The following is a 12,884-nucleotide window of genomic DNA, read 5'->3' on the forward strand; positions in this document are numbered from 1 at the left end:
ATGAGTTGATAGTCTGGGAATGTGAAACAGTGATAGACTGGATCATAGAACTGTACTAATGTCTGCAATAACCCTTCTTCCATCCTAAGTGTCAATAAAGATATAAGTGCCCCATATCTGTCTCTGAAACCAATAGGATCTGCGATCGAAGAAACCAGTTTCTTTAGTTCATCTATCTTTGGATTGATGAGATTGTACTTTTTCACACTTCTCCGTCCAAAATCCATGTTTCTTGCAATATTTGCAATCCTCACTTTAAGTTCCTTGGAAAAAGGTTGAAATGATGGGAATGAATGCATGTCATGCATGAATGCAACAAACACAAACATGGTTAACCAATACAAGGCTCAAAGTTCATCACCAGCATGGAGTTTAGGACAACGCCCCAAGATAAGTTCTAAGGTTCACCTGCCAAACGGGTTCTAAAAGTTCCCAAGGTTATGGATCCTTCTTCGGATAATACCGGGTTAAGCAACTGCTCGTTTTCCAATATTATTCTCAAAAGAATCTCGCTTGAGTGTGATATCGCGTATCAACCAAACCAGACTTTTGGTCCGAAGTGGTCACCGCATCACATCCTAAGTAAGGCCAAGATGGGGTAAAGGTAAACTAAGGTCCTTGGCTTCACGGGCCCGTCGAAAGCAACAATGCCTCACAAATGACTTGTTTAGCACTATCACCCTCAAAGAGGCCTCCACCAAGCGGACAAAGGCTCAAGTCAACTCGGTAAGGATTGTCTCCTATCAAGTCAACCTGAATTATCATTCATCCTATCTCAAATGTGCCCCAAATCCGGGTATAGGATTTATCACAAGTATCCCCCAAAACCCAAAATAACAAACATTACAAACAATACAATTTAGCAAATATTCACAAAGCAAACATATAAACAAGCAAAGATAGGCTAAACCCTCAAATAAGTTTAATCATGTAACTCCCCAGCAGAGTCGCCATTCTGTCGCGGCGGGATTTTTCACGAGATTAAGTATTGATTGAACTTAACCCGTTTGAAAAATATTTTAAATGCAAGAGTCACCACCGTCTTTTATTTTATCCAAAAAGAGGAAGGGAAAAATAACGATAAATCCCTTTAGAGTTACGGGTTCGGGGGTTGGTTATGCAAAGGGAAGGTATTAGCACTCTCTACATCTGTGGTACTCCACAGGAACCTTTTTGCTTATGTTTATGTGAATGCTTTGCTTTTTTCACTTTGATCGTTTGATTGGGGAGATGAGAAAAGAACTTGATTTTATTGTTTTTGGACTCGATAAAGTCGTAGACTTCATGCCTACGTATCTCCAAGGCGCAATGGAGAAATCAGAATCCACGTAGTTCTCCCAAAAGAACTAGGGGAAAGTCTGTTTTGTTGATTTTAGATTGGCGTGTCTTGCCATCTCTTGCTCGACCTAGGCGGGAGGCTTCGAGACTGACACGTCCTTTTGAAAATGTTTTTAAACTGAAAAGCCAAAGCTGGCAAAAGATTTGAATGAGCCTAAACCCTGAAACAATAAATAAATGGGCTCATTATAAGGAAGCCCAAGAGTAAGCTTGTGAGTGTGTGAAAAGGGTTTCTTAAACGGCGACCGTTGGAATCGCATCGGGTTTCTCTTTTTTGGATTTTTCGATTTTTTAACATAAAACGTGAACAATACGATTAAACACACAATACAGAACATAAAAAATGCGAGAAAGTAAATTATTACAACACAGTTAGCTATGAATAGTTAGTATTACGAATAGTTAGTGGAGTTAATCGAGCTGAAACTGAAACGAAACGGTTAGTAACAACATAAACAAATATAAGAAACAATATAAACATTTACTTTAGACAAAATAAACATTTGATATAAATAAACATTTAATTAAAATAAACATTTAAACAAATAATTAATTTAACTAACATTTAAATAAAACATATATGCAAAATAATAATAAAAGATAAACAATATTTAGTAAACAAAAGTAATATATATATATATATATATATATATATATATATATATATATATATATATATATATATATATATATATATATATATATATATATATATATATATATATATATATATATATATATATATATATTTATATTTAGACAATAAATATATAGTAGACAAAAATAATATATATGTACATTTAGACAAATAATATATAATAGACAAAAGTAATATATATATATATGTGTATATATATATATATATATATATATATATATATATATATATATATATATATATATATATATTTAGATAAATAATATATTGAAACACATGTCGGCAAGCCGGAACTTTGCCGATTTCAGAGATAAGTGAAGAATATTACCTTGTGTGAAGAGGATGAACTTCTGATCATCCAAATGATCGACCGAAAGCTGGAAACCGTCACCGACGCAGTGCTGGCTCCGATTTCAGAGATAAGTGAAGAATATTACCTTGTGTGAAGAGGATGAACTTCTGATCGTCCAAATGATCGACCGAAAGCTGGAAACCGTCACCGACGCAGTGCTGGCTGCCTTCGTGAGTACCTGACTTCAACGTCGCTTTTGATCGGTGAAACGACGCCGGAATGAAATGAACCTTGGATATTTGTGACCTGGACTCAACGAACTTCAAAGATATGAAATCGGTTTTGTGTTTCGGTGAATAATCGGGACGATTTTGGGTTACCGAGAATGAAGAACAAGTGAAAATACGGTAATGCTTTTGGAAAAATATTTCTTTTCAATTCTCTGTTTCTCTCACCACACGTTTTTTCCTTACTGATCCACCTTCTTTTTTCCTTACTAACCACATCTATATATATATATATTTAGATTACTTAAACAATAAGAAACCTAAAAAATATCTAACATAAATTAATAATATATATTTAGATTACTTAAACAATAAGAAACCTAAAAAATATCTAACATAAATTAATAATATATATTTAGATTACTTAAACAATAAGAAACCTAAAAAATATCTAACATAAATTAATAATATATATTTAGATTACTTAAACAATAAGAAACCTAAAAAATATCTAACATAAATTAATAATATATATTTAGATTACTTAAACAATAAGAAACCTAAAAAATATCTAACATAAATTAATAATATATATTTAGATATTATATAATAATAATAATAATAAACTAATATAATATTAATCCTAATAAACTAATTAACAACTAAACACAATTAATATTAAGCACAAATAATATTAACGGCACACGATTAAAATACGATAAAATCGAGCGACACGAACGCGATAAAAACGATGACAATTTGCACAGCAAAATAGACAAATTGATAAAACCAATAAACCAGTAAACCGCTAAACCAGTAAAATCAACAACACGACTCAAACAAACTCGATTAAATCACACGGCACAACACGTAATTAAATATTCAACCCTAGGCAATAATAAAATCAACACGACATCACGAAAACGCTGACAAACACAATCACAAATAATCGGACAATACGAAAACTCTAATATATTCGAAATACAGTCAAACTACCGACAAACAAACAATTAAATAGATAAAAACGCACAAAACCTAATCGAAGCGATGCCACGCACAAAAGAGATAAGCGAGATAAATACGAGGCAACGATATCGGCCAGGTTTTGCTAAAACAACGAAATACAACACGGTAAGCAACGAAAACACACAAAACCTAATCAAACCAGTTGTCACACGAAGTTTAAGAAATTGAGATGAATACGAGACAACGAGATTAATCAAGATGTGGTCAACAAAACCAAAGTCGAATTTTGGGGTGCGACAAAGGCGTTCGCCTTATTATTCCTCGAAAGAATTGAATGATTGATGTGCACCACATTGCTCAATCTTTTGTCGTTATTCAAAATACCAAACATATTAAACCTAATTCCTCGCCCCCGTGCGATCGATAAACCCAATTCTTTTCAGAAAGAACATTGCTCAATCTTTTCTAGTGCGTAGACCGACTAGTGCTTAAGCCTCCGCCGAGAGTAGACAAGCCAACGTTCAACCGCTAGGATTGCGATCTAAGTACGTGTTCATTAAAATGCATCCAACTTATCAAACCTCTTTCATCGCCCCCGTGCGATCGAAACTCTTTTCAGAAAGAACATTGTTTAGTCCTTTCTAACGCGCACAACAAACTAGTGCTTAAGCCTCCGCCGAGAGTAAACAAGCCGACGTTTAGCCTTTAGAACGCGATCTAAACAGTCGTTCATTAAAAGACACCAGCAAACCGTAGTTCTCCAAACTATGAATTCTCTGATTTCCTTATTTCACCATAAGAATACGTAGGCAGGAGATTGCTAGATCTCCGCGAGCACACTAATAAAAAACCTCCCTTTCCCCGCTTCCGAGGTTTCCATCCATCTCTTTTCAATGTTTTTTTCACTCGAAGAAAACAAATAACATCAACTAACATTCAAATCGCAAGTTTAGACTAAAAGGTTCCCGTTGAGTACAACGGACGTGAAGGTTGCTAATACCTTCCCCTTGCATAATCGACTCCCGAACCCGAATATGGTTGCGACAACCATTATTCTTTTTTAAAGGTTTTATCAATATTTTCCTATTCCTTCATTGGAATAAATAAAGTTCGGTGGCGACTCTGTTCGAACTATTTTTTTTCCGCGACCATCGCGGGGAATCGTATTTTTCGAGATGCGACACATCCTCCTATCTTAATTGCACTCAAGCTCGGGTTAGAACTCACCACTCAGAGATCACCAAGTACAACAGGCAGATTATATCATACAAACAAATATACATACATCAAATATACAGTTATATACACACACAAAAGTAGGCTAAACCCACTAGAGACTACTCCCCAGCAAAGTCGCCACTTAATTTCTGTAGCGGTAAATTCATGACCATCAAGCTATGGATAAGCTAGACGTCAATAAAACCAGAGTCGCCACCGCGCTTTTATTGTTTCCAAGGGAAAAGGGAAAAGTACGAACAAAACCCAAAAAGAAGTTTTCAAATCAAAACTAATAAAATGCCAGAGATTACAGATAAGGGGGTTGGTTACACAGAGGGAAGGTGTTAGCACCCAAAGTGTCCTAGGTACTCCTAGGGAGCCCTTTCTTGTGTGCATATGTGTTTTTGTACAAATGATGTTTGCAAATAAAAAGAGTGTGGGGATGATAAAAGAATTTATTAATTATATTTTTGTGTTTGACAAGACCTTCGTACTTGTGCCTACGTACCAACATAAAAATGAGGGATCAAAACCTCGTAGTTCGTGGTATCAATTTCAAAGTGAGTGCATTTCTTTTAACAAAAATTTAAGTTTAAAAGGCACAAGGGCCTAAAAATGGTTTGAATGAGTGTTAGTTCTTTTTGGCTTTTGAAATTTTAAGTCAAGTATAGTTAAGTTTATTCACAAGTTTGATTAAGAAAAGGAGTTTGAAAATGCAATGGCATAAGGCCAAAGTTTCTAATTTTCAATATGGTCAAAGTTTAAAAATCAACAAACACAAGCAAAGAAGATTTTAAAAGGAGGGAGAGATTTTTAAATTAAATAAGTGGGGAGGAGATAAAGAGACTAATCCTAAGCATACATTTAAAAGTTAAGAGTTGAAAAGATCTGACCAATGGGCTGCAATCCAATAGACAAGAATGTCATATAGAAACCCAAATTTCCCTTGGACTTTAGAATCAAGCAACAAACAGTACACATATACCAAGTTGAAGAGCAAGGCATCAAATAAATATAGCCACATCCAAGCTTAGCAACTCCATGATCTTCTTCAAAATTTCCCATGTCTCAGATGAATTCAAATATGGCATAAGTCACAAGTTCAAAATAACAACTTCACAATGATCATGTTGCAGATGAACTCAAATGGATCTTCAAAATTGTATCAGATGAATGGTCTTCACAAGTACTTGGTTACAAGAAAATTGGCATTGGCCAAGTCCTTTGCATAGGGAGTGTTGCCTAGATTCTAAGTCCAATAGTCTCAGATCAAACCAACAGTCCACACAAGATGTTTTTTAGGGTTTTTTGTTCTTATTATGTACATTAAGGTCAAAAGACCACACAATCAAACAAGTATATACAAACACAATTTATCACAAAATATGGTCCAAGCGGACAAAGTGAAAATGACATAAAAGTAAATAATTTGAATGAGATGAATAATGGAAAATGAATAAGACTTAAAAATTAAAGTGCATTAAAAGTAAATGACTTGAGATTAAATGTTAATTGTTAGTGAATTGGAAGTTAGTATTGCTTTTGCTTTTCTTTTGTTTATGTCATTCTTTGGAGAACACTCAACCCACTTATCACAAGCATGGATCCTTGAACCAAGACATCTGCCAAAGGAAGGAAAAAAGGCCAAGTTTCCACACAATACCATGAAAGAGGGGGGGACTTACAATCTCACTAACTAGAATGCTATGCCTTTTGTGTCAAAATTTAGCGCTATGTTAAACAATCATAATTGGACTTATGTAGAAGTCGCAACTATTTGAGGTCGGGCAATAAAATTTTGGTGTTAATGCATGTTAGAGACATAGTATAATGGACTATGCTCATGAACCATATCTCACACAAAAAGAATATGCAAAGTGGTGGACCTAATCCCATCCATACTCATGTTGATTTACAATCAACTAGCATTAGGATATTTGAGATATCATAGGTCCATGATATGAATGAATAAAGAAGGGGAATGAGATGAAGACGGAGGGGAATGGATCAATCACAAATTGGTCGAAGGAGGACTTTTACCAAATTAAGATCATTCATTCATTTTGGGAGATGGAATGTACATTCCATCAATCCACTAAATTCAATGATCTTAACCTAGCAAAGTCAAATCAACCTTGACCAAGGCCCAACAACACAAGTCAAACTCACAAAGTCAAATAAAATAGTTCTACACAATTAATTTGACATTTAAACAATTAAAAATAATAAAAATATGCATTAAATTAAATTATGGTTGGTCAATTTCCTAAAACCTCATCAAAACACAAAATAAATGACCACGAGATTTATCATAAGTCAAACAAGGTCAAAGGACCTTGGAGAATTTTTTTTAGAATTTTTGGAAACTTAAAAGTATTTTTAAACAATTAAAAATATTCAAAAAATCAAATAAATCATGAAAAATATTAATAATGATCCAAAAAATAATTTTAATTCATAAAATGAAAGAGGATTTTATTTAGATTTTTTTGGTGAAACTCTCATTTTTTGGATCAATATTAAATTTAATTTGAATTAATGAAAATAAAGGAAATAAAATGAAAATCAATTAATCAGAAAAAACGTGGACCACTTGATCTCCGTCATTAATTGAGGTGGCAGATCAAGTGGATGAAATCACGCCTTCCATCGTGCACTCAAGTCAGCGCGCCATATAGTTGGTAATCAAAAGGAACGTTCATGATTAAAACAAATTGAACTGATCATGTGGCTCTGGACCACGCCACCTCATTGCCAGAGCAAAGCGCCGGTCGTCTTCTCATTCGACCTTAGTCGGACTGGTCCACTCATTACCATCACATAAATGAAAAAAGAGGACATGATCTTAAAGAAAAAATGGCGTAGATCACGAATATGACCTCAATTCAACCTAACTCCAAGTATATTGAGAGATACATGGAGTTGAAATTTGAGGTACATGAACTGAGTTGTTTCGATTTGACCTCAAAGCAACTCAATCTTCTTGCCTACATTGGTAGGACTTCAGACAACCAAGGATCCAAGAGAATTTATGAGAATTGAGAGAGAATCGAAGAGAAGAAAAATCTGGAAAAATACCTTCAATGTTGTGCAGAACTTGATCTCTCTTGATTCAATTCGTGTTTGATCTTGCTTATGGAGCTTGCAGAAGTAGATTCGGAATGGTACAAGGCTTTGGATCCTGGAGTTTTTGAATCTCCAAATAGTGAGATTCAAACTCAAATTTCAAGTGAAATTTCTCAGGTTTTCCTTTCAATGGTGAGGGTTTCAAATGGGGGAGGCAAAGCTGGCGTGCCAGGGTCCTCAAAACTGATGCAATGGACCTCTATTTATAGCAACTACAAGTGATATTTGCACCTTTGGAAATTCTTCCAAATTTGGCAATGTGGAATGCACGCTTACATGGGCATGTACAGGCCCATGAAGCAACTCAATTAGGTCCAAATGCAAGTGAGATTGAGTCTGAATGTGGATTGTGATGCAAGGCAAAAGTGTATTGATGTTTGAAGAATGATTCTTGCCAATTGATACAACCATGTTCAGGCCATGCGCAGACCCCTCAAACCTTCTCCAAAATGGATGAATTTTGATTCTTTTGAAAGGTTAGATCAAGAGGAGCAACTCTTATGTTGAACAATTTTCCATTTTGAGCTTGTATCATGATGAATTTTGAGGTGGAAGTTTGGAAATTTCAACATGTCAAAATATTTTCTAAGTGTTAAGCCATATGTTCAATTATTCCACATTGGCTAACTTTTTTATGTGAGCTTCAAATGAGAAAAGTGTCTTCATCAAAGTTGTATCTATTTCAAAAAACTTCAAAAAGGTCACAAATTTGACCTCATTTGGATTTGATATGGAGGAGTTATGCATTTTTGAAGTTGAGGAAAATCACTTGTTCAATGGTATTGGTCCAAAATGACCTATAATGTATCCTCATATCACATGCTCATAAAAGTTGGTTTAGCTTTTCCTCCAAACATAAAAGTTGAATTAGACATCTTGAATTTGATTGTGAAACTTGTAAATCTTTCATCTCATAAAAATTGAGCAGGTTATGGCCTTGGGAAGTTTACTTTCAAATTAGGGTTTAGACAAAATAACCTATAACCTTTCAACATAAAAAAATGACTTTACAAGAAAAACTAGCTCTATACCTCAACATGAAAGTTGTTTGTAATGTCATTTAGAGTAACTTTTCTCTTGGAATCATTTTCATATGATGCAAATTGTAGGAGATAGGGTCTAGGGAACCCCAGTTTTGGTAAGTTGAATTCCTCTGGTCAACTACCATCAACCACCTTTCTAACTTGAAATTATCTTGACTTTTGGGACTCATGGGAGATCATATATGCATAAGATGATAAAATTTGATATGCCCCTTGAAATATTTGATCAATTGGTGAAGAAGCTTGTTGAAGAAGTTACACAAGACACCCAGATGAACTAGGGTTTCCAAGGCAAACCAACTCCAAACTCTTGATGATTTAATGATTAAAATAACATGTGAAGATCATGAGGATCCATATATGATGTATAATGCCATTGCGGATCATTCCTTAGTTGAGCTCTTAGCAATGAGGGTCTTAAACCCTAGATGTGAACTTGATGGATCAAAGGTGATCAGGTGCCTTACCTACAAAAGAAATAAACAAATGCAAAGACATATTTTTGGTATTTTGGTTAGTAAATGATATAATCATATGGTGCTTAGTAATCTCTCCCAAAACAAACCCAATGAATAAAAGGGGTAAGGAGGATGCCAAGATATGATCCCAATGCTAATGCATATGATGAGGATAGCATGAGGGATCTTAGGGTCAAAATTGGGGTCTTACAATCCCCTCTCAGGTATTTTGATAGTCAGTCTTGTTGTTTGGATTTTATTATTTTGAGAATCATCTCTTCTATTTTTCCGCATGTTATTCATCTTATCCTCAATTTTCAACTTCCTGCCTTGAAGACGAGTTTTACCTTTACTGTTATTCTCCTTGTTATGACATTTCCTTTCGTTCTACCATAGTTCAAGTTTAGATTGTCCACATTGACGCTTACCTTTCCCATTCAGGTTTTGATCTATACGATGTTACATGTCTTTATCACAAGTATCTCTCATCATCCTCTATCTTTTCATGTTATAGCTTTGTTGATGGTATATTCCACCTACATACTGATTTTTGCCCTTGTTTTCCTTGTTGGTTCGATCAGAGCTATCTTCTTCTTGCTTATTAGTAGTCTTCTCTTTGCTCAGGATAATCCTCTCATTCTCCGTACCCTTGTTCTTATCCATTACTCCAGGTAGTCTTTAACTTTTAGTTGATGTTACATTGCTTCCATTGATTATCCTTATTTTGTCTTTCATCCTCCAGGATGTCCTTGCACTTGTACATGTTAACTCTCTTAGTGGTTGATAACATGAAATTATATCACATTTTAAGACTTAATTTAATTAGATTATATTATCATTTACTTTAATTTATCCCATTTTATCAGATATTATGCAGTATTTCTTTTCTATTTACATCAGGTACCCATTTTGAAGCAAAAGTGAAAAAGGGAAGAAAAGGAGGTGTAAAAAGCAATAAAAAGGAAACAAATAACCAAGACCAAGCCCAGCCCAAAAGAAAGCGCACGTTGCCCCTGTGACGGGCGTCACAAGGGTTGTGACGAGCGTCACGCGAAGTAGCCTTGTGACGGACGTCACACATGGTGTGACGAGCGTCACACCAGTCCACTAGCTTTTTGGCGCAAGTTACGCTCTCAGAAGAATGGAAGTAACGTTGAGGATTTCGTGTCCTATTCTCAAGCCGTGTATTTAGCCATGCTGAAGACTCGTAGGAAACGCAAGGCAGTTACCAAGGCTATTATAAATAGCCACCTCCTCTCTTTGCCGAAAACAAGTTTTTGCACGCTCAGTTTTGCGAAAGCTCTGCCAAATTTTCCTTTCACGCCTTTGCTTATTTTTCTTCCTTTCCAGCATTGTTCATTTTATTTATTTCTTTTGCAAGCTTTACTTTCTCTTTTCCCTTGCAATTTATCTTCCCCGTTTTTAGCTTTTAGATATTTTTCGCATAATAGTTTCTACACCGGAAACTACTGTGCAACTTTATACCGGATTTAACCTTACGTTATATTCGAGTTTTATTTCCTTGATTTATTTTACTGCTTAATTGAAGAATCGAAGAACAAATCCTAACGGCTTGTGGTGGAGTGTTCAAGACCATTGTATTACGCATTCAGGTTCTTTAATTGTTATTTAATTTTTTATGTTTTATTCTATTGTTTATTCATATTGCCTGCCTGGAATGAGTCTGTTTATGCATGATATAAATTCTTGTTTATTTAGCATGTCTGGCTAATTTGCCTAGGTATCGGTATGTAAAGTAAGCAGAATAAGGGATCGAGACTGAGTCGGTCTATCTAAACTTAAAATCAAAATCAATCTCTTTATGGTCTCAACTTACAGGTTTAATAACAAGATTTTTTACAAAAGTAAAAGACATAAAGAAGTTAAAATCAATAGAGCGAGAGTTTGAGATTTTAACTGGACAGTGTAAGTTAGGCATTAATTCTAGATCAGGGCGAGAGCAAGTTTTAGAGTTAATTAAATTCTGACCTTTTCCAAAAAGTATTTTTAAAGATTGAATGTGAGGACGAGAGTTAAGCATTTGGATTTAATTATATAACCTAAGTCAACAGAGCGAGAGTTTGAGATAAGGGTGTTTAAAACGGTCAGTATTTTCTTAAAAAGAGTTTCTGCAACTTTATTGTTTTCAAAATATGGTTTTTGACTTAATTATAAGTGACAGCAACATTAATATAAAATCATGGTTTATTCAACAGAGCGAGAGTTTGAGATAGAACCTTTAACCAATAAAGTTAACCGAAACGATTCATTTTAAAACCAAGAAACCGACAAAGACTTGATTCCCTAGTTTTGACGAATTACATACCGATATCCGTTTTATTAATATTTAATCTAGACATTAGTTTAGCTCTTAGTTTTTCCCCAAACAATCAAACATCTTCACCTTAGATTTACGTAGTAACTTTAGATAACGGTATATCGATTCATAAGTCCCTGTGGGATCGATATCTTTTAAAACTACGCGATAGAACTGTGCACTTGCAGTTTGTATCCCATTCTCGACTCACCCAGTCGAGCGATCAAGTTTTTGGCGCCGTTGCCGGGGACTTTTATTCAATCGATATCGTAACTCTTCCGTTACGCTGTAGAGACTAAGGTTTCTTTTTCTTCTATTTTCTTTCTTTCGTTGATTTGTATGCCACGCACTCGCTCTCAAGGCGAACCGCTCTATTTACGAATCAACGACATCGAACTATATCTCCGAGTCTTACGACGAATTCGGGAATATCGTGCTGAAAACAATCTCCCTCCTATAGACCTTCCTGATCTCAAAGATTTTCCTTCTTTAACCGAGATGGCAGAACCAGCTCGTGCTCTTAGAGATTACGCCGCTCCATCGCAAGATGAACCGCATTCAAGTATTGCTCCGCCCGCAATCGAAGCAAACAACTTTGAACTTAAACCTTCGTTGTTGCAGGCTGTGCAACAGAACCAATTCTCTGGAAATCTTACCGAAGATCCAAACCTTCATTTATCCGTATTTGTCCAATACGCTGATACTGTTAAAGCTAATGGTGTCACTTCAGAGGCAATTCGACTTCGTCTTTTTCCTTTCTCATTAAGAGATAGCGCTAGAAGATGGCTTCAATCTCTTCCTTCCAACTCAGTCACCACATGGAACGAGTTGAAGAAAGTTTTTCTTGCCCGATATTTTCCACCAAGCAAAACAGCTATGTTAAGAGCCCAGATAAACGGATTTAAACAGAAAGACAACGAGTCTCTTTTCGAAGCATGGGAAAGATACAAAGACATGATGAGACTTTGCCCACACCATGGTTTGGAAGACTGGTTAGTAATTCACACATTTTATAATGGTCTCTTATACAATACAAGGTTAACAATAGACGCCGCTGCAGGTGGTGCACTAATGAACAAACCTTATGCTGATGCTTACCAGCTTATCGAGAGCATGGCCCAAAACCACTATCAGTGGGGAACCGAACGAACAACAGTGGAAAAACCTCAACCGAAAACTGGCATGTACGAGATAAGTAACCTTGATCACGTCAATGCAAAAGTGGATGCTTTGGTCCAGAA

General features: G+C 35.3%; 1 pseudogene; it reads right to left on the minus strand.

Annotated features, from left to right (window-relative positions):
- Positions 1-12,526: 12,526 nt before the first annotated feature.
- On the minus strand, positions 12,527-12,626 carry LOC127099104 (uncharacterized; annotated as a pseudogene).
- Positions 12,627-12,884: the final 258 nt, after the last annotated feature.

This window comes from Lathyrus oleraceus, chromosome 6 (assembly GCF_024323335.1).
Source record: "Lathyrus oleraceus cultivar Zhongwan6 chromosome 6, CAAS_Psat_ZW6_1.0, whole genome shotgun sequence".
Classification (NCBI taxonomy): Eukaryota; Viridiplantae; Streptophyta; class Magnoliopsida; order Fabales; family Fabaceae; genus Lathyrus; species Lathyrus oleraceus.